The following is a 22130-nucleotide window of genomic DNA, read 5'->3' on the forward strand; positions in this document are numbered from 1 at the left end:
ATCACCAACATGGCTCTTCCCCCAGCGTCCAGAGTTTCTCTTATGACCTCAGTGACTTCAAGTAGCGCAGTCTCGGTGCTCATATTGGATCGAAACCCGGACTGTGATGGATGCAGGATATTGTTGGATTCAAGAAAATTGGCCAGAGTGAGATGCACATGCTTCTCAACTACTTTCGCTAGGGCGGGCAGAAGCGAAATAGGTCTGTAATTTGTGTGTACTTTAGGATTGAGATTTTTTTTTTAAAAGAGGTAATATCAGGGCTTGTTTCCACCGCAGAGGGACCGTTCCTGTGCTCAAGGAGAGGTTAAGCACAGGGTTAATTAGGGGGTTGAGCACATGTGCCACTTGTGCAATCAATTTTGCCGGGCAGGGATCTAGGGGGGAGCCAGATTTAAGATTGGACAGTAAATTAAAGGAGACTTGGTGAGTAATAGGTGGAAAAACCCTAAGAGAGGGGCTCATCTGGTTAGGAGAGAGAGGAGACACAGGCAAATCGCTGATAGCCGGAGCGGCAGATGCAGCGAAGGAGGCTAGAATAAGCTGGCTTTTATTCGCAAAGAAGTTGGCTAGCTCAGCGATCCAAAGCTCAGAGTGAGTATTTCTGGGGGTACACCAGGAGGGGGAGGTGAAATCCTTGACTATTCTAAAAATCTCTTTACAAGAGTTGGAGGCAGCTTCAATTCTTGAGGCATAGTATGACTTCTTACCAGCGTTAATGTCCTGGTGATAGACCCTCAGCAGAGCTCTATAGGTTTCTGTACGCCATGCTCTTTCAGCTGTTTTGCATTGCCGCCGTTTCTCCGCCAACGCAGAAGAAAACCAAGGCGCAGACGCTCTAGACTGATTGGTCTTAGGGACTTGGATAGGAGCAAGTTCATCTAATTGTTGGGTGAGCCAGGACTGGAGAAGCTCCAGATCAGTCTCGAGGATTCCTGTCATCTGGCAAGGGTGAGTACATAAGGCCTGCGCCAGCATTTCGGAGGAAACCCTGTGAAAGGCCCTAAAACCCTGCGCTAGGTGGGCAGGCCCACTGGGCGGCGCTTTCTTGGAGTGTGAAATCTGAAAGTCCACTAAATAATGGTCGGACCAAAGGACTGGTTCGAGGGAAGATAATTCAATCGGAGTCGTGGAGAATACCTGGTCAAGTGTGTGACCTTTACAATGAGTGGCAGCCGAAAGATACGGATAAGGCAGAGAGAGGAGGTGATTTCCAACAGCTTAATGCTATCTGTAGCATCTTCTATAGCCATATGGATATTGAAGTCTCCTAGTAGTAGACAGTGATTGGACCTAAGACAGAGCGTGGAGATAACCGAGTGGAGTTCTTCAAAGAAGAGACCCAAGGGGCCAGGGGGTCTGTATACCAAAAGCCCTGTACATGATTGATTGGGTGTCAGGGTAAGCAAGAAGCCCAGGGTTTCCCAGCCCTGAATGTCATCTGTGGGTATAATAGAACAATCCGTTCGCTTATCAACCACCATCGCGACCCAGCCCCCCCCCCCGCCCACTAACTCTATCTTTCCTGTAGATCACATGACTGGCGGGAATCGCGGTGGCAATGTCTGGACCAGAGCTATCTCCGAGCCTTGTTTCAGTCAGGAAAAGACATGTGGGGGATTTGTCGCAAAGTAAGTCGTGTACATCCAGGGCATGCTTTCCCAGGGATCTAGTGTTAAGTAGCAGACAATTACTTTTGGTGGAGGGGAGTTTGGGGAGTGAGATGCCTCTATTGCCAGGTAAGGTAACCATCCACACTCTGGGCAGCATCTGTTACCCTTGGGAGGTGTGGGAAAGACCTTACAGCAGTTGGTTCTGAAGTCTTTGAGAGCAAGAATCTCACCATGGGTATACCTGGGCATCCCAGTGTCTAAGAGCCCACCTGCCTTGCACTCGTGCGCCTCCGGGACGCTGACGGGCGCAGACGGGCTTTCCTTTGGCGCTCCTTAGGTGCCTCAGCAGCGCGCGTCCGCTGCGCGGAGAGGAGTGCTCCTAGTTTAAAGGCGTCGCTGGCCGTCCGGTGCGAGTCAGCACCACTAGACTGCCGCCCTGAGCCTACCTACCCCCAAGATGGCCGTCACCGAAATGCGCGCCTGACAAGTATCCCCCAGCACCTCGATGTACCGGCTGGGAGGGTAGAAGCACTTCAGGCAGAGCAGCGCGGCACAAACAAGGATAGGAAAGGTAAGAAAAATAAGTATTGAGGGGCCTAGGGTCACCCGGCTTTACGCCTCAGGTGCCTAAAGGAAATAGAAAGTGCAATGTGCAAATGCCAGCCGCAGAGAAAAAACAAAGCTAGTAGTCAGCTTTTAAAATACATACATTTTATCCGAACAATACACGATTAAAAAGGTTGTACAAATGTTTAAAACAGCTAGTAGTCAGCGCGATAGTTTTCAACTCGCCCACACCCGGCTTCCGCCTCAGGTGAATGAGAGAGTGAGGATGAGGATGAGGATGAGGACCACTGTGCCTGTAACAAGGCCGGGTCACCCCTCCTGCTCCTGACGCCGATTCCTGCCTGTAGCTGACCCCGAGCGACCCAGCCGCCGCTGAGCCGCCCGCCTGCCTGCACAGATTTCCCGCCGCTGCCTCCCTGCGTCCCCGCCCACCACCAGCCCATTCGCCGCCCCGCTCCCGCCACCCAGCTGACCCGCCTCCCAGCTCCTTACTTATGATGCCCCCAGAGCGACCGCGCAGCGGAAGCGCGCAGCGGGAGCACCGATTGAGCGCCAAAGGTAAGCCCGTCTGCGCCCGTCCGCGCCTGGACTGCGCCCAGTGCCAGGACCCCTGGCCCCCGACGATGCCAGCCCACACGACTGACCTACGACGCCGCCACTCTCAAGGCACTCAATGCCGGCCGGACCCACGCCTGCTACAGAGCCACCCCCAGACGCACCCATGGACCCTTCACCTGCTGTACCTGCAAGTTCACCTGCCTCCGACCCTCCCCCGCACCCGCCAAGCCAAGCACCAGCAGCAACCACCTCAAGTGCATCCTGCTCAACACCCGCTCCGTCCACAGACACGCCGTGGAACTCTGGAACCTCCTCGACGCTACATCACCGGACGTCGCCTTCCTCATGGAAACCTGGATGAACGCCTCCTCTGCACCCGACATCGCCATCGCCATCCCGGACGGGTACAAGATCATCAGGAGGGACCGCGTCAACCAGACCGGAGGAGGCATCGCCATTGTCCACAAGGACACCATCCGCATCACGACCGACGCCAACGACTCCTTCGCCGCAGCCGAACATCTCCACTTCCAGATTCACACCGACCCAAAGACGACCCTCAGAGGCACCCTCGTCTACAGACCCCCGGGACCACGCACAAAATTCAGCGAAGACATCACAGACTTCATCAGCCCGCACGCCCTCCACTCCGCTGACTACATCCTCCTTGGAGACCTCAACTTTCACCTGGAGAACAACAAGGACCGCAACACCACCGCCCTGCTGGAAAACCTCGCCAACCTCGGACTCAAGCAACTGGTCAACACCCCCACCCACTACGCCGGCCACACGCTTGATCCCGTCTTCTCATCCAGCAAGCACATCACCTTCAGCCACTCCACCGGACTCCACTGGACCGACCACAGCTGCGTCCACTTCAGCTTCAGAAGAACCACGACCCACCACCACCCGCTTCAGATTCCCCACAGAAGCTGGAGTAAGATCACTACCGAGCAGCTCACCACCTCCCTCAGCCAGAACCCACCCGCCAGCGCAACGGACCCCAACGAAGCAGCCCGGAACTTCACGCAGGGGCTGACCGCCTGCGCCGACGACCTCCCACCACTGAAGAACCCTCCCAGCAGACCCAGAAGCAAGAAGGCATCCTGGTTCACCGACGAACTCAAGGACTCCAAGAAGACCTGCCGCACCCTCGAGAAAGCCTGGCTCCTCGACCGGACCACTGACAACATGACCGCCCTCAAACAAGCCACCCGCAAGCACCACCAGCTCATCCGCACCACCAAGAAGAAATCCCTGAAGGAACGACTGGACAACAATACCCACGACAGCAAGGAACTCTTCAGCATCGTCAAGGAGTTCTCCAACCCCAGCGCTGGCACCAACGACATCACTCCGTCACAAGACCTCTGCGACTCCCTCACCTCGTTCTTCCACCGCAAGATCGCCGACATCCACAACAGCTTCGGCGCACCACCCACGCACCCAACCGTCGAACCAACGCCCCCCACCGCCACCCTTTGCACCTGGACCACGGTGACCACCGAAGACACAGCCCGCACGATGAACACCATCCACTCCGGATCACCGACCAACCCCTGCCCACACCACGTCTTCAACAAGGCCGACTCCACCATCGCACCCCAACTCCGGAACATCATCAACACCTCCTTCAACACCGCCACCTTCCCGGAGAGCTGGAAGCACGCCGAGCTCAGCGCCCTCCTGAAGAAACCTACAGCGGACCCCACCGACCTCAAAAACTTCCGCCCCATCTCGCTCCTCCCTTTTCCTGCTAAAGTCATCGAGAACATCGTCAACAGACAGCTGACCGCCTTCTTCGAGACGAACGGATCCCTCGACCCCTCGCAGTCCGGCTTTAGAGCCAACCACAGCACCGAGACCGCCCTCATCGCAGCCACCGACGACATCCGGACCCTGCTCGACAAGGGGGAAACAGTGGCCCTCATCCTCCTGGACCTCTCCGCTGCGTTCGACACTGTCTGCCACCGCACCCTAGTCCAGCGCCTCAGCAACATCGGTATCCAAGAGAAGGCACTGGAGTGGATCCTCTCGTTCCTCGCCGGAAGAACACAAAGAGTCCGCCTCCTCCCGTTTCGCTCCGAGGCCACCGAAGTCATCTGCGGCGTCCCGCAAGGATCCTCACTCAGCCCCACCCTCTTCAATGTCTACATGAGACCTCTTGCAGCCATCGCACGCCAGCACAACCTCAACATCATCTCTTACACCGACGACACCCAGCTGATCCTCTCCCTCACCAGAGACCCCGACACCGCCAGAACCTGCCTACACGAAGGGATGAAAGACGTCGCCGAGTGGATGAAGGACAGCCGTCTGAAACTGAACTCGGACAAGACGGAAGTCCTCATCCTGGGATCTCCGCCCTCCGCCTGGGACGACTCCTGGTGGCCCCCAGCCCTGGGCACCACACCCAAGCCAACCGACCACGCACGCAACCTGGGCTTCACCCTGGACTCCTCCCTCTCGATGACCAGACAAGTCAACGCCGTCTCCTCATCGTGCTTCAACACCCTGCGTATGCTTCGCAAGATCTTCCGCTGGATCCCGACCGAGACCAGGAAGACTGTCGCCCAAGCACTCGTCACCAGCCGACTGGACTACGGAAACGCCCTCTACGCCGGAACCACAGCCACGCTACAGAAAAGACTCCAGCGCATCCAGAACGCCTCCGCCCGACTCATCCTGGATGTCCCCCGACGCAGCCACATCTCCAGCCACCTGAGGAACCTGCAATGGCTCCCCGTCGACAAGAGGATCACGTTCCAGCTCCTCACCCACGCACACAAGTCTCTCCACGACCTGGGCCCCAAGTACCTCAACGACCGCCTGACCTTCTACACGCCCACCCGCCAGCTACGGTCCACCAGCCTCGCCCTCGCAGCCGTACCACGCATCCGAAGAGCCACCGCCGGAGGAAGATCCTTCTCTTACCTGGCTGCCAAGACATGGAACTCCCTCCCCATCCACCTTCGGCTGACCCAGGACCATCTCGCCTTCAGGAAACAACTCAAGACCTGGCTGTTCGAGCAGTAGCTTACCCCTTCCCCAAGCGCCTTGAGACCCTCCCGGGTGAGTAGGCGCTATACAAATGGCATGATTGATTGATTGATTGATGTGCCAGGGACCTCACCTGTGCGGCCAAAGACAATACCTATGCAACTACCAACCATAACACTTGTACAGGTGTGACTATTTCAAGCCCTCAAAGCTATAAGAATGGCATGGATGTTAGGAGTTAATCGTTTTTAATGTATATTGAATTAATAAACAGCTGTTCTGCTCATCTCTAAATTACACAGACAGATCCACCATGTGGCAGACGGTCATGGTGCCAGTGTGCACAATCAAGTGCCAGTGCGGAGCACCGGAAACCATCTGCTCAAATGAAGCACTGGTTTGGAGGTAACAGGGGAGAGGGACATTCGTTAATGAAGGTGTGGAAGAACAAAGGAGAGATGAATGGGGGACTGGAGAGGTGTAAGATACAAACAGACAACAATTTGAATGGAGAGACTTGAGGTGAATGAGAAGTGCAGATGGGCACGGGAGGTGACGGGGACAGAGAGGCCATGAGATAAATGCGAGAGACTGTAAGAGATGAGGGCAGTGAAATAACAAAATGGCAAGAGGTGATTAAGGATGAAGTGAGAAGTTGAATGGGGAGAGTTCAGAAGTTGTAAAAAAGGGTGCAAAAAACAAGCCTGAAAAAATGAGAGAGGGATTCAGGATTGGGAGATGAGAGGAGAGAGGAATGGAAGGGAGAGGTGAGAGTAAAGCAGCATGGGTAAATTGCTTAACTCTGCACAAGACCGCCAGGGTTTGAAGGAACCACTGCTGCTCCCGGCCAGGTGAGCTTCTAATGTGGCAGCAGGTATTCCGGTTGACTAGACATCTTTCTGATGTTAATTGCTGTATTTTGGTTATAAACTGGTACTGATGGGGTGAAATCTTTCCTCACTGTTACCATGTACAAAAAATGTCAAAATAATGAAGCAATTCTATCCCAAAAAACACGGCATCACATAACATTATTTAAATTTTCTTCCAACACAATTTAGTCAAGCCTGTCATCTAATTTGGTCCTCACCTGCCGTAGCCCTGCCTACAGGTGTAGAAATGTTTGTCAGGAGGGGTTCCTTACAACTGAAAATGTTGACGGTGGGGTCTAAGCACCCAAAAGTTTGAAGACCTCTGAGCTAGAGGTAAATGATGATAATGGTAGCTCTGGGGCATGGGGTCGGACCCTCACCCTAACATGCTGAGACTTCTCCATCTCACGCTATGGCAGCTGCAGCACCATCAAGGCTCACTGATCCCACCCGCCTGTCGGATCCGACTCTTCGGGAAATCTAAGGCCTGATCGGGGTGATCCACTGGTTTCCCGGAATTATCCAAGGGTGCGGGAGGCACTTGTTGCTAGGGGCCTACAGTGGTAGTTGTTATTAACTTATCCAAGAAGTAAATCCCACACAGGACTCCTCTTCTTAATAAGATTATTAGCTGGTGTCATTGTGAAAATGTTGAGTGATATATTGCCTTTAGCGGGCTCTGCTCAGTGTAAGGGAAGCAGCTGTTGGCGTGTTTTGGCCCTCGCTGCACATACTCCCAATACCTGTAATAGCACACTCTAAACACACTTGACTGCCAGGAAAGTGACATTTCACACACACAGCACGAGGAATGTTGCCATTAAACAGCGCTCTGATATGTTAATACGATTAATTATTCTTGCAATAGCTGTTAAATTGAAAATAATCTAAATGTATTTCCTAAAATTAAGTAAGCTGATTTTCAAGGCATGTTTCTAAAGGCCCACAAAAGTAGGACATGCTTTATTTGAAACTGTTACTTAACAGCAATTGGACAGACAGGAACTCTGCACTGCGGAAGCTGTCTGGCACCTGGAGATAGGGGTTACGCGCTGAATGATGGGTAAGGCAGCTCCGCTCTCAACATTCCAAAGAATATATTTATTTTGATTATCAAGGGTGAGGAGGATTCAAGGGTGCGGAAAGATCCAACTGTCCCGCATTCTGCGGCGCTGGGAGGGTCCATGGTCTTCGACACCCAGGGGCAGATTTATGTTAACTGGCGCATCCCCAGGGATGCGCCAGTTAACATGCGCCACAGTGCGCCACAACTCCGCCACCCTTGGTGCGCCGCATTTATGATGCGGCGCACCATGGGGCAAAAACGGCACAGATGCGTGACGCATCTGTGCCGTAAAAGTGACGCATTGCTGGTGTTGCGTCGCAAGCGCGACGCAGCTCCAGCAAGGCTCGGGGGGTGCCCCATCTCCACAATGTTGCGTCAAGACCTACGCCTGCTTCAAGCAGGCGCAGGCTTTTGACGCAGCATTGGCCTGAAAGTGACTGAGTGAAATCTTATAGATTTCACTCAGCCACTTTTGCGAGGCGCACCTGCCCCGGAACGCCCACCCTGCGCCGGAACGCCCACAAGCGGCGCAGGGCTTTACAACGTGACGCATCTGCCTAGATGCGTCACGTTGTAAATCGTTCGTAGGGATGCGCCACGTTTACGCCGCCTTGCGTGACGCAACAGCGGCGTAAACGTGGCGCAAGTGCCTCATAAATCTTCCCCCCAGTGCCTGAACTGAGATCCTTGGGACCGAACCGACGAGTCAGGCCCGCTATCAGCACCAGAACCATGGGGGCGTAGCACTGAGCGAGAGAGAGCACAAAGGAGATGAAAAACAACAAGTTTCCAATCTGAGAAAATATTTGCAATGCTATTTGCAACGAAGTGGTCGCCATTGTCCCGGCTGCTTTGAAAGTGAAAGAGGGCGAGGTCCACTGAATGTAAGCAAAGCACTTTGTCATTCCTAATACAGGAGAATCTCAATAAATAAAATAGTACACATACTGTGTAACAACTAAGTAAAGAGGCCAGCAACATGGCCGTACTAAGAAGGGACTAACTAGCTTATTTAGGAATCAGAAGACAGCATTTATGAAGGACAAAGACACAAGCAAAACGAAAAATATGGGTGGGGGAGTGGGCGGGGCTTATCTCCCGCACTGAACTACAACACATCATCGCCAGAGCAGAGCTGGCACGCTGCATCAGGCCCGACCTAAAAATGGAATCACTCATTAGTAGTACACAAAGTACACTAATGTAACTTTTGTGGTACCGTAGTATATACGCTGAACACACAAAAACCTTTAGAAAACACTCGTAATCACTGGATAATGTGATCGCAGTGATGTAATTTGAGATGTCATCAGTGATGTCACCAGTGATGTCACTGACCATGTGATGAGTGATGCAATATGTGAGGTCATAAGCAGTGTACTGTGGGGCGTAAGTTATCCATTTTAACTAGCGCTGCATTTTATTGAAGGGGCTTGGGTTGGGGGGTGGCCTTACCTTTTTGTTGTTCTGCTTTTCTTGCTGTTTGCTTTGCCCTTTGGTCCACCGCAGCCTTCGACTGATTGCAAGGAAAGGGCCCTCTGCTTTCCACACTTGGCTGCTCCGTTCTGGGCGCCATCTTGCGAGGTTGGCGGGCTAGTTTCCTGGCCATCCTAAATTATTTAGGACACATGCCACTGTGGACGCACAGCAGATGCTTGTCTGTGCCCCTCAGTGCCTGGATGATACCAGAGGCCGGGGATACTGTCAGTTCCCACTCAGATTATCTCAAAATTGCTTTAGTGTTTTATTCTTGGATACAGCTCATGCCGTTCTGCCCCAAAAGAAGGTTATTAAATGCATGAGGGCTGACTGAATTCAGGACATAATGTCGAGCTGCCCCAGCTGTAACTTTAGATTTAACCTACCTGTAGGTATCCCTACTCAGCCCTGTTGTGGGGCAGGCACCAAAGAGAGGGATAGTAAACATATCATCTATCCCCAAATTAGCTGTGCATACTTAATGCACGCTCTTTGTGGAAACACAGTATTGAAATTTGTGAGCTCATTACTTCCCGCCATCTTGACTGCCTGCTTTTATGGAAACCGGGGCTTCGGAGCCCTCATGCCCTCATTTGGTAGCCGCTATTCCCCCTGCTATACTATATCTTAGCAAGATCCTCTTGGTTTCAGAAGTGGCGGACAAGCAAACACTCTTGAAGCATTTACTCAACATGGGTCTGCAATACTCATTTTGCTTAGGCCCGGAACTGATTTTCTTTAAGCCTGGCTTCAAGAGCTAGAAGCCCTACTAGTCCATCAGAATTTGCTGCACTTGGCGATTTCAGCTTTCCTTTAGAAGATCTATCCAACAAGAACTCCTCATCCTTAATAGAATATATGAAGAATTTTGGTTTTATTCATGAGGTGAAAGCCCCCACTCACTCTGCGGGGCACACTTTAGATGTTATCTTTTTAAATTCTCCTGTGCTGACATTTAATGAAGCCATACCGCTCAGCTGAGTGATCTCTCGGCTGAGGGATTTCAAAACTGGATAGCAGTCTTCCTTGACATTGTTGCCCCTCTGACAAGAAGGTGTCGCACGAGATTGAAGACTTCTGGGCCCTGGTTTACTGACAATCTAAAAAAGCTGCAGCAAACTTGTCGGAGACAAGAACAGAAATGGAAACTGAATTGCGCCCCTACTGATAAAATAAGCCATAGAGTTCTTAATCTTCAATATAAATGAGCTATCGACCATGCTAAATCCACATATTTCACCGACAATATTAGAGGGGCAAGAAAATCCTCTAAAGAACTCTTTAGAGTTGTTAAACACTTGTATCAGCCTTCTTATCCCGTCTTTATAGAGCCCTCACAAGATTTTTGCGATAGAGTGGCCACCCACTTCAGAGACGGAATTCTTAAGATATACCCTGAATTCCTCCCTTCTGTTGAACCCAGTTTGCTGATGGATTCATAAGCCATTTCCACTGAGCCCTCCAAGCTCTAAGTTTTTCCTCCCATCTCTGAGCAGAAAGCCAAGGCGCGTCTCATGAGCCTGAAACCAGGGTCCCCAGTGGACCGCTGTCCACCTACAATTCTGCAGCTGGCACCTGATTGCCTTACCAAAACTCTACAGCATGTACTCAGTCATGCCATTGATTCTAAGACTTTCTCCCAAACATGGAAGGAGGCTACTGTAATCCATCTTCAAAAAAAAGCCGAACACTGATCTGGATGATATGAAAAACGTTTGTTCTATCTTACTTCTGCCTACACTGGCCAACATCCTGGAGAAATACCTTAATCAGGAATTGGTGAAGCTCATTGTGCCATGCGATATACTGGACCCTTCACAGAACGGCTTCCAGAAGAAGCCATAGCACAGAACGGCACTGGTGACCGCCACAGTTAGTACAGGTGCCAGGTGGATCAGGGTGGGGTGGCTGTCTTGGTGCTGCAGAATCTGTCAGCAGACTTTGAAACCATCTCACCCACGTGCCTGGTACAACCTCTTCATCAGATAGGAAGCCCCTAGTCTTTGCCATTCCTTACTCACCAACATGGTCCAGGTTGTGAGGTGTGGTTGATTTAAACCTAAAGCTTTTATTCTTCCCAATAAAATGGTGCCTCACTTGTGTGGGAAGGCCTAGTGTCTGCAACAGGAAATGGCCCTAAACGCAACATGGACATATCACATGTTTCTAGTGAAAACTAACCTTTTTTCACAATGTGCCTAGCTGTGGATTTTAGACCCTCGCTCATCTGGCACATGGGGGAACCTATAAAACCTGACATTTTTTAAAACTAGACATCCTCGGGATCCAGGATGGGGTGATTTGTGTGGCTCTAACTAGGGTGTGTTAGCTAGAATCGCTTGCAAACCTTAAACTTTGTAAAAAAAAAAGCACATTTTCGTGAAGGAAAGTTCTAAAAATTGTGAGGAGCCATAAACGCCCACCCACAGAGCAGTCCCCCAAATCTCCTGATAAAAATGGTCCCTCACTTGTGTGGGTAGGCCTAGCGCCTGCAACAGGAAATGGCCCAAAACACAACGTGGGCACATCAAATATTTCCAGTGAAAAAATACCCTTTTTTCGCAATGTGCCTAGCTATGGATTTTGAACCCTCGCTTAGCCGGCATCTAGGGAAACCTAGCAAACCTACACATTTTTTAAAGCTAGACACCCAGTGGAATCCAGGATGGGGTGACTTGAGTGGCTCTCATCAAGTTCTGTTACCTAAAATTCCTTGCAAACTTCAAACTTTGTGTTGGAAAGTTGTGTTGGAAAGTTGTGGAATCTGCGGGAAGACACAAAGTTCTACCCACCCAGCATTTCCCAAAGTCTCCCAATAAAAACGGTACCTCACTTGTGTGGGTAGGCCAAGTGCCCGTGACAGGAAACGGCCCAAAACGCAACGTGGGCCATCACATTTTTCACATTTTTCCAGTGAAAACTGACCATTTTTTGCAATGTGCCAAGCTATGGATTTTGGATCGTCCCTCAGCCGGCACCTGAAGAAACTTACCAAACCTATACATTTGTTTAAACTAAACACCCAGGGGAATCCAGGATGGGGTGACATGGTTCTGTTACCCAGAATCCCTAGCAAACCTCAAACTTTGTAAAAAAAAAAACATTTTTCTCACTTTTCTGTGATGGAAAGTCCTGGAATCTGTGTGGAGCCAACAACTTTCAACCACCCAGCATTCCCCCAAGTCTCCAAATAAAAATAGTACCTCACGTTTGTTTGTAGGCCTAGTGCCCGTGACCGGAAATACCCCAAAACGTACTGTGGAGACTTCAAAATTATCGATCGCAAAACTAACTGGTTTTGCAAGGGAGTCACCTGCGTTTTCGATCCTGGACTGAGCGGCCATATTGGGAAACCTACCAAATCCAAAACATTTCTGAAAAATAGATACCTAGGTGAGTCCAGGGAGGTACGGCTTGCGTGGATCTCCCAACATGTTGCTACCCAGAATCTGCTGCAAACCTCAAATTTAGCTAAAAAATGATGTTTTCCTCACTTCTCTGTGGAGGAAAGTTGTAGGATCACTGGGACACCACAAATTGTTCACCACCTAGCGTTCCCCCAGGTCTTCCAATGAAAATGTACCTCACTTGTGTGGGTAGGCATAGTGCCCATTACAGAAAACACCCCAAAATGTACTGTGGAGATTTCAAAATTATCGATCGCAAAACTACATCGTTTTGTGAGGGAGTCACCTGCGGTTTTGGTCCCAGGCCCACACAAGTAAGGTATAATTTTACTCGGCAGACTGAGGGGAATGCTGGGTGGTAGGAAAGTTGTGCCTGTGCGTTATTCCCACACAGAAATGTCAGAACAATTTGATTTTTTTTAGATAAATTTGAGGTTTGCAGGAGATTCTGGGGGGTCTATGCTGACCAAACCTCCATGGACTCCCCAAGGTGTCTAGTTTTCAGAACTATCTGGATTTGGTAGGTTTTCCTAGATGGCCGCCAAGCCCGGGACAAAAAACGCAGGAGACACCCCTGCAAAACCAGGTTGTTTTGAGATAGATAATTATGATGTCCCTACAATATGTATTGGGCCCTTCCCTGTTGTGGGTGCTTGGCCAACCCACACAAGGGAGGTACCATTTTTATCGGGAGACCTAGGGGAATGCTGGGTGGAAGAAAATTTGTGTCAGCCCGATTGTCCTTTAAATTTCCCTCGCAGAAAAGTGAGGAAAACGTGATGTGTATAGCTAAATTTGAGGTTTGCAGGGGATTTTGGGAAGATCCACACAAGCAGCACCACCCTGGAATCCCCTTGGCGTTTAGTTTTTAGCAATGTCTGGGTTTGTGGGGTTTTCCTAGATAGCCGCTGAGCCTGGGACCAGAAACGGAGGTGACTCCATCGCAAAACCAGGTAGTTTTGCATACGATTATTTTGAAGTCTCCACAGTACATTTTGGGCCATTTGGCCTACCCACAAAAGTGAGGAACAATTTTTATCAGGAGACCTGGGAAAACACTGAGTGGGAGGAAATTTGAGGTTTGCAAGGGATTCTGGGTAGGAAAATGATGGGAGATCCATGCAAGCTGCACCTTTCTGGACTCCCCTAGGTGTCTAGTTTTCAGAAATGTCTAGGTTTGCTAGGTTTTCCCAGATGGTCACTGAGCCCGGGAACAAAAACGCAGATGACCCCCCTTGAAAAAACAGGTTGTTTTATGATAGATGAGTGGGCACCTGTGTTTTTTGTCCCATGCTTGCAGACATTTAGGGAAACTTAAAAACCCAGATATTTCTGAAAACTAGACACTCAGGGGAGTTCAGGGAGGTGTGGCTTGCGTTGATCCCTCAACACTTTCCTTCCCAGAATCTGCTGCAAACCTCAAATTCATCTAAAAAGTCACATTTTCCTGTAATATCTGAGTGGAAAAGTTGAGGGATAACTGCACAGTACAAATGTCCTACTACTCAGCATTCCCCTCAGTCGCCTGATAAAAATGACACCGTACTTGTGTGGATGGGCTTGTGCCTATGACATGGAAGGGCCAAAAACATGTAGAGATTGAGGTGGGCCCAAAGCAGGTCCAAAAGGGCAGTTTGTTTATACGTTTTTAGTCTGACGATACTTTGGGCACCCATAAATGTGAGGAATTCTTTTTCTCGGGATACCATGGGGAACGCTGGGTGCTAGGAAATTTGTGCCTATGCGGTGATCCTACAACTTAACAACACAGAAATGTGCGGAAAATGTAACTTTGTAAGGAAATTGAAGGTTTGCGGGGGATTCTAGGCAAGAAAACGCTTAGGGATCCATGCCAACCACACCGCCAGCAAAGAGTCAGTTCATGCACACCACCATCTACGCACAACACCAGCCAAGTGCCATCCATGCACACGCTAGCCAAGCGCTATCCACGTACACATCCAGCCAAGCGCCATCCATGCACACAGTCAGCCAAACACCATCCACTCACACTGCCAGCCAAGCGCCACCCACGCACTCTGCCAACTAAGTGCCACCCCCGCACACCACCAGCCAAGCACCATTCATGCACACAGTCAGCCAAGTGCCAGTCCATGTACACCGCCAGCCAATCAGCACTCCATGCACACCACCTGGCAAGTGGCAATCTACACACACAGTCATCAAGCGCGAGTCCACATACACCATTCACCAAGTGCAAATCCACACACACTGCCAGCAAAATGCCAATCAGAGATCAGTACACGCAGAACGTCAGCCAAATCTAAGTTCACACACATTCACAAACTCTCCTTGGTTTATAGTGGCAGGTCGACTGTGGATTTTTTGGGTGGTGGGAGAATTGGCATGCCCATTTTGGGCAGCCCCGATATACATCCCTGGTGCCTAGTGTGCTCGGAGGCTGTAAGCCCCATCTGCCTCCCAGGGGGACAGAAAAACAGTGTAATTTTTTGGGGGGGGCATTGGCATGCCCATTTTGAGCAGCCCCACCCCTATAGACAAATAAAAATCCCCTGTGCCTAGTGTGCTTTCTGCCCCCCAAACCCCAGGTCAAATCATGGGTTATTGGAACCATGTGCCTCCTGAGGGGCTGCTCCCCCCTCCATGGTGACTAGTGGGTAGATCCCTGCTTGGGGATCGCCCTCCTGAGGTGATCCCCAAGAAGGGATACACTAGAGAGGGGTACCATTGGAAAGGGGATGTTCTCCCCTTTCCAATGATAACTCTGCCGTCTGCCTCTATGCTCAGGGGCTGATATAGCCCCCACAGCACCGAGGCAGTGAAACTGAAACTGAGTTTCTGTTTCAGTGAAATGATGTCAACGCAACATGCGCGCCGATCGTCATTTCAGTGAAAGAGTCCAAACAGCCTCGAGAACGAGCTTCCCCAGCTCCTGAGGCTATTTGGGGTGAAAGGAAATCCCTCGGGTGCTTGCACCAGAGGGTTTCCTGTGCCATATGCGAGGACGGCCGGGAGCCGTCCTACTTCCATGAGCACTGTGGCGTCGGATGGCTCCTGGCTGTCCAATGCACACAAAGGGTGAAATAGGATAAAGGAGTTTGTTTTATATAATATAATATGAAGTCAAACATTGGTTTCAGATGGCTCCTGGCCGTCCGACGCACACAAAGGGTTAAATAGGATAAAGGAGTTTGTTTGATATAATGCAACATGAAGTCAACCAGAAATGTTTAACAGTCATGTTTTTCTTCATGCAACCAGAGAAATATGTTTGGACAATTTATTATTCCAAAACTTACTAAGAAAAGGTATTCTGTCAGCCTGTGAATTATTAAATTATTTGTAAAGCTTGGATGTAGTGGGTGCAAAATGTGCCAACACTTGAATGCATTTTTTTTTTAAATTCAGACCCTTTTCTGAGGATCACGTCAAACAGCTTGTCCTCACCACCAAATATAGCTCCCCTTTGGATCCTTGCCCACCCAAAAGTTTGCAGCTCAGCCCCAATTTAGTGGCCTCTCAACTGACAAATATCTGTAATGCCATGTTTAGATGTGACAGTTTCCCTAACGTTTGAAAATCTGTATCAATCCTCCATTTTTTAATAAATCCAACCTGAGCATCCTAGATTCGAACAGCTGCAGACCAATTTCTAGGCTGCCGTTTCCAGCTTACCTGATTGAGAAGAAAATTAAATATCCAGTATCAGCTTTTTTGGATAATAATCTTCTGTTTGATGATTCCCAAATTGGGTTCCATAAAGGATATGCTACGGAATCAGCCCTTATTGTGGCCACTGAGATGATCAGGGCTACAGTGGATGCAGTTTACAATGCTGCCCTCATTTTACACGATTTGACTGGGCCTTCAACACGGTCAACCATGATCTGCTTATTGACCGATTGGAAGGCCCCGGATTCGGTAGTATGGCTCTGTCTCTACTGACATCCTTCTTGACGGAGAGAGTTCAAACGGTGGCCCTGGGGGAATTTACTTCCCAATCTTTCCCTTTGCTGTGTGGTGTTTCCCAGGGCTCATTGTTAAGTATAACCCTCTTCAATATTTATAAAACACAATTAGTGGCCCAGGTGAAATCTTTTGGATTGTCGCTAGTATCATATGCTGATGACACCCAGATTGTTGTCTCCATTTCTAGGAAAGGGCCGGTTCTGAGTGATATATTCCATCATTGTATGAGGGAGGTTGGCTTATGGATGGATAACAACTGACTCAAGTTGAACTCCTCTAAAACAGAGATCATCTTATTTGGAAATAACATCTCCTTCTGGAACTCCTCAGGGGGCCCAGATGAATTAGGCCTGCTTCCAGTGCCAGTAAAAAAGGTGAAAAATCTGAGCGTACCGATCGATGTGAGGCTCACTTATAGGGATCAAATAAATAAGGTTATTTCCACCCCTTTTTTTGCTTCATTTGATTAGGAAAATAGCTTAGTTTCCTCCTTCCTTCTAATCTGATGAAAACAGTTGTTCTGGACCTTGAAATGCCCAGAGTGGACTATTGTAATGGACTATATCTAAACCTGCCAAAGGATCCTCTGAAAAACCTTCAGATTCTTCAAAACTCAGCAACAAGGATGCTGATGAATATCCCAGGATGCCATTCTGCTGCTCAAGCCTTAGTAAGTCTATACACTAGCTTCCCGTCCACAAGAGGATATTGTTTAAAGTGCTTTGTATCACATATAAGGTGCTTCAGGGACTAGGTCCCCTTTTTCTAAGAGACAAACTCAGACGTTATGTTCCTAAAAGGACTCTTCGGTCCAGTTCGGTCTGAAATCTGATAATGCCATCGCATAAACTCTCCTCCTGGGATGGCAAGAGCTTTGTAGTTTGTGCCACTCGGAACTCGAACTTGCTTCGTTGGAAACTAAAACTGCTTATTCTCTTCTGTGTTTCAAGAAGACTTTAAAAACATTGCTTTTTAGTAAATAGTATCTGTGGTCTTTGAAATGTGGTATTTTCTAACTTGTTACTTAGCGTCAAGATGCCTCAGGGTATTTGTTAACCCTTCTCAAAAATAAATCAAATTTCTGAAACAGATAGGATTGTAGCAGGCAATGTGTTAGGAAAATCATTAAGAACAGAACTGCATAACATTTCATATTTATTAATATCATTTGCCAGCAAAGAAAATGTGTGTTGCAATTGAGAAAACCTAAAAAGGTATCATTATGACATATGTCATTTGAATAAAAAGTACCTGCTGAGATCCAGGAATACCAGATGTTGATGGTATGATTGAACATTATTTAGAGATTATACCATAAAGCTATTTTCAAGGTATTTGAAATCGGAGCTTAAAACAATGTATTAAAATTATGCCCAATTAATTTGGTAGATTTGAGAATGGCAGAGGATTTTACCATGGATAATATTGCAGGTAAAGGGAAGGGCTAAACTAATCCGTGTTCAATAAAAAGCAATGTGGGTGAAATATTTGATTCCATTAGTCTGAACCATAGAGAAACTTATTTTAAAATGAAAGCTTTGTGATATTTAAGAAAATATGGTAAGCCAAAACCACCATCAACTGTTGCCATTTGTGATTTTTTGAAGCTTAATCTATTTGTTTTTATAAAACTGAAGAGGTAACTGAATTTGAATCATAGATAAAAAAAATAAAAGATTTTGGCAAACTCAATTTTTCCCCACCATGAGAGATGTAAAGAAGATCATTTATTAAATGTATCTTTAATGTTGTATAACATTCAATGAAATAGAGTGTGAGAATCGAATACATAAATATTTAATTTCTCTGTTTGCCAAATAACATCAAATATGTGAGCATATCCAGGGTGCAGAGGAAATGTAAAGGAAAAACAAATGTTTGTTTTCTTTAAATGTGATGTGTATCCTGACGCCTGGGAATAGGTATTGAAGAGAGTGAGTAGAGGACTCCAGATTACCTATATATAAAACAACATTGTTTACATATGCAGAAGTTTTAATTGGTAGATTGTTAATAGTAATAACTTGAATATCTTTAGAACATCTGATGGCTGAAAGTAATGCTTCAATAGCCATATCAGAAACCTTCAAAGATGAAACTGCCATATCATTACGAATTCTGCGACAATATTATATGTTAGAATGAACAGCTTGCTGTTGTTTCAATAGAGTGGCCAATGAAGGTTCTGCAGAATCTAATTTTTTTTATTTAACTGGCAGAGATGATACTGCCTGTTAATGCTTATTAATATTAATTGGACCAGCTTTACCTTCCATGTTGCTAAAATGCCACGAAAATATAGAATTACGGAACAAAAAGAAGATAGTAATAAAATAAATTGACGCCGACCAATATAGAGGCAGGCTTAGGAGAAGACCAGGTCCAACACCCTGGGTTACGCATTCTAGTGAAAAACCGTGCGGCTTTTAAGCATCCACTCCGTGTTCCACTGTGCAGGCAGCAACCTGTCTGCACAATTAAGGAGGATTAGAGATCCCCTTGCAGGCTGGTGCAGTGAGTGACACCTTCTCTAATGTAAGTACCAGAAAGAGTTTGGACTAAACTGACTGGAGACATTTAGGACCGTATAAAGTGGCATTTTGTAGTCTTGGGTGACTCCTTCATCTAATGGGGAGACATGAGATTGGTTGCAGAGCCTGACACCTAAGTTGTCATTGGTGTCTTGACAGGTGTTTTGGTGAGAGAAGGCTTCCCATTAGTCACTGTTACCAACAATGGATTTAAAATGAGTTCAAAGACAATGGCCCTGTTTTTAGGAAAGGAGAGTAAACAACATGAAAGAACCCCCCACAGCAACCACAATTTAACAGATCGGCAGAAACACATTCACATGTATTCTTTTTTTTAAAACTGTGTTTTATTAGTTTCTGAAAATAAACAGAAGCATCTGCTGTGTGGGTGGAGTGGTGTGGCGGAAAGGGAGGAGCGGGACAATGGACAAAAAAAATTAAAATAAAACTTAGTTGATGCAGGACCGCCGCTCTTCTGCTTGAGTTCCTCTCTGCAGCACAGGCTCCCCTGCGGTGAATCCTGAAGCTGCTCTCATGTTTGAAAGCAGTGTCAGGATTGACCCGAGCGCTGTGAATTTCTGCTCATTGAGAGACTGGGAGTCTGCGCTTTGCTGTCTCCAACCCAGCAATTGAGATGGGTTGGAGACAGCTCAGTGTGCATGTCTGTTTGGCCGGCCTGAGCCGGCCGGCTAAACCAACATGCGCACTAATAGCAGTGCCCACCACTCCCCTCTATGACTTCCCCCAAAATGGCCCTAGACTAGAACTTGGAAAATAAAACAATAATAAACCTGTTTTATTATCATTTTATTTTTCAGGTTTTGGGTCTAGCCGGGGGGCGACGCTCCTCCGCCATAGCAGAGGAGCCGCCACTAACAGAAAAACGTACAGTGCAAGAGTACAGCTTCACACGTAATATCCCAACGAGTACAAAAGAAGATAGTCACAGCCATGGAATCACAGCACCCACTGGGATCACAACTGTTAAGCATTATATTCAATACAGAGCAAAATGTCAAATCAACTAAGTCAGCGAGAAAACACATTCAAGAAGGAATAACGTAGTTTCTCAATAAGTCGTCATAATCTCAGTAAAGGTTACATTGATCAGTACATTTACACATTCACAGGTTAACACCTGAATGTGGTTTAGAAGACAACTCTCACATCATCAGTAAGACTGCTTTTTGCTCTCTACATTCAATAACCAAGTAATCTGTAGTTTCCCAAAGAGAATGCGCTGCCAATTCAGAAAATGTGCCTGGCTTTTTTGAGTATGTTATAATATTGATACGGTAAAATATTTAGGGAAAAAGGAATCATGATGTCAAGAAAGCTGTACCTGTTTGTCATGAGGGGTGGTGAAAGATCTGTATTTTGTTTCAAAAAAGGATCTCAACAATTCAGCCTCCAAATGTCATGGAGAATGATTTTCAAGAATGCTGTCTAAGTAGATGTTCAATAGCAGAGCATTTGCCAGTTTGCTGAGGAAACCAAGAGTTATGTACAAAACCACAGACAATCTATGTGGAATTAAAATCAACTAGGGTAAAATAAAACAAATACCTCATGTCAACAGTGAACTCACAAGCAAGAGGCCTGAGTAGGACACAATCCTCCACACCCACTATATGAGTAATTGATTATTTTCTCATTGTGCTTTGATACCCTGCTCTTCCTCAGTCTGTACGGTCTTGTACCACTATTAATGCATAACATCGTCACTGTGTCACATGACTTTGTGAACGAATGGTAGAAGACCATTATGCCTACGTTCATAGGGGCTTATTTATGAGCCCTTGCGTCACTTTTGCGCCGCCGGTGCGTCACTTTTTGTGAGAACCAGCAGGGTAATAAACGAGCCATGTTGTGTCATATTTACAAAGTGACGCATCTAGGTAGATACATCAATTTGTAAACACCTGCGCCACATTATACCTGCCCCAGGTATAATGTATGCAGGGTGGGCGTTCTGACACAAGTAAGCCACGTAGAAGTGATGCAGTGAAATCTATGAGATTTCACTGCGCCACTTCTAGGACGCAAATGCATCAATATCTTACGCCTGCCTTAAGACAGGCGTAAGACTGACGCAGGCACATTTCACATGGGACTTGCCCATGAGTAATGACCCATTGCTGAAGTTGCGTCACTTTCGTGATACACTCCAGCAAAGCGTAATTTTTGCGCCGACAGATACGTCAGAAATAGTGAGGTATCTGTAACTCCTTGCGACATGATGTGTCATACTGTAAATATGACGCATCCAGAATGTCGCAAGGAGGGCACAATGAAAAGTGAAGCATCGATGTTTTCACCCAGCGATGCGTCACGTTTCATAAATGAGGCCCTCAGTGAGGGGCAGTGTAAGCACTAGATTCAAGGTTAGGGTATGCTCAATCCCTCTCCATTGCACTGGTTTGGAAAGGACTTGGGAGCAGATAGCCAGGCATCAACAAAGAGCACAGCCAGAAGTACACTGCCCTCATACACTGGGTAGGGAGCTTCACCTTGGGAGGGAGATGCCAATGACCAGTGAGGGAAGGTCTGTGAGGTGTAGGGCTTTGAAGAGTGATAGGAGGAGCTAATCTAATAAAAGGTTGCACACCCATAGCCCTACAATTTCTACCTAAACTACATGAATCAGAAAAACAAATTCGAAGTCAGATTTGTACGTCCCTTTCTAAAAAGAACTTACATTTTACCACCTTTCTTGTGTGATTTTACTTAGAGTTCGTATTTGCGTTGCTTACTGTAGTATAGTGTATTGCTTCTTCTTCCTTTCATTCCCACCTTTTCTATTGCTCAACCTGTATGTAAGCAGATTGTATGTTTCCGTCATGAAATGTTGGTGTGCTTGATGATCTAAGAGAGAGTCAGTTGGAGATGGATGGCTGAGCATATAAGAAGACGCTCCTGGTGGGGCTACTCTTTTACCATCTTATCAAACTATCTACTATCTACTTGATTTGGAATTGAAACATAATACATCTACATCTTTGGAACCATCCACTTATCTACTTGTCTACATTACTAGACCTGCATCCTTATTGGAGGGTCGGAGCCATATTCTTTATGGGCGTGTG

The 22130-nt window shown here is 47.6% G+C and overlaps 1 protein-coding gene across 1 annotated transcript in view; it reads left to right on the top strand.

Moving 5' to 3' along the window:
- The window catches only part of LOC144768327 (carnosine synthase 1-like), a 595298-nt gene that overhangs the window by 500844 nt on the left and 72324 nt on the right, over positions 1 to 22130 (top strand). The window lies entirely within an intron of this gene.

Source organism: Lissotriton helveticus, chromosome 1_1, assembly GCF_964261635.1.
Source record: "Lissotriton helveticus chromosome 1_1, aLisHel1.1, whole genome shotgun sequence".
NCBI classification, from domain to species: domain Eukaryota; kingdom Metazoa; phylum Chordata; class Amphibia; order Caudata; family Salamandridae; genus Lissotriton; species Lissotriton helveticus.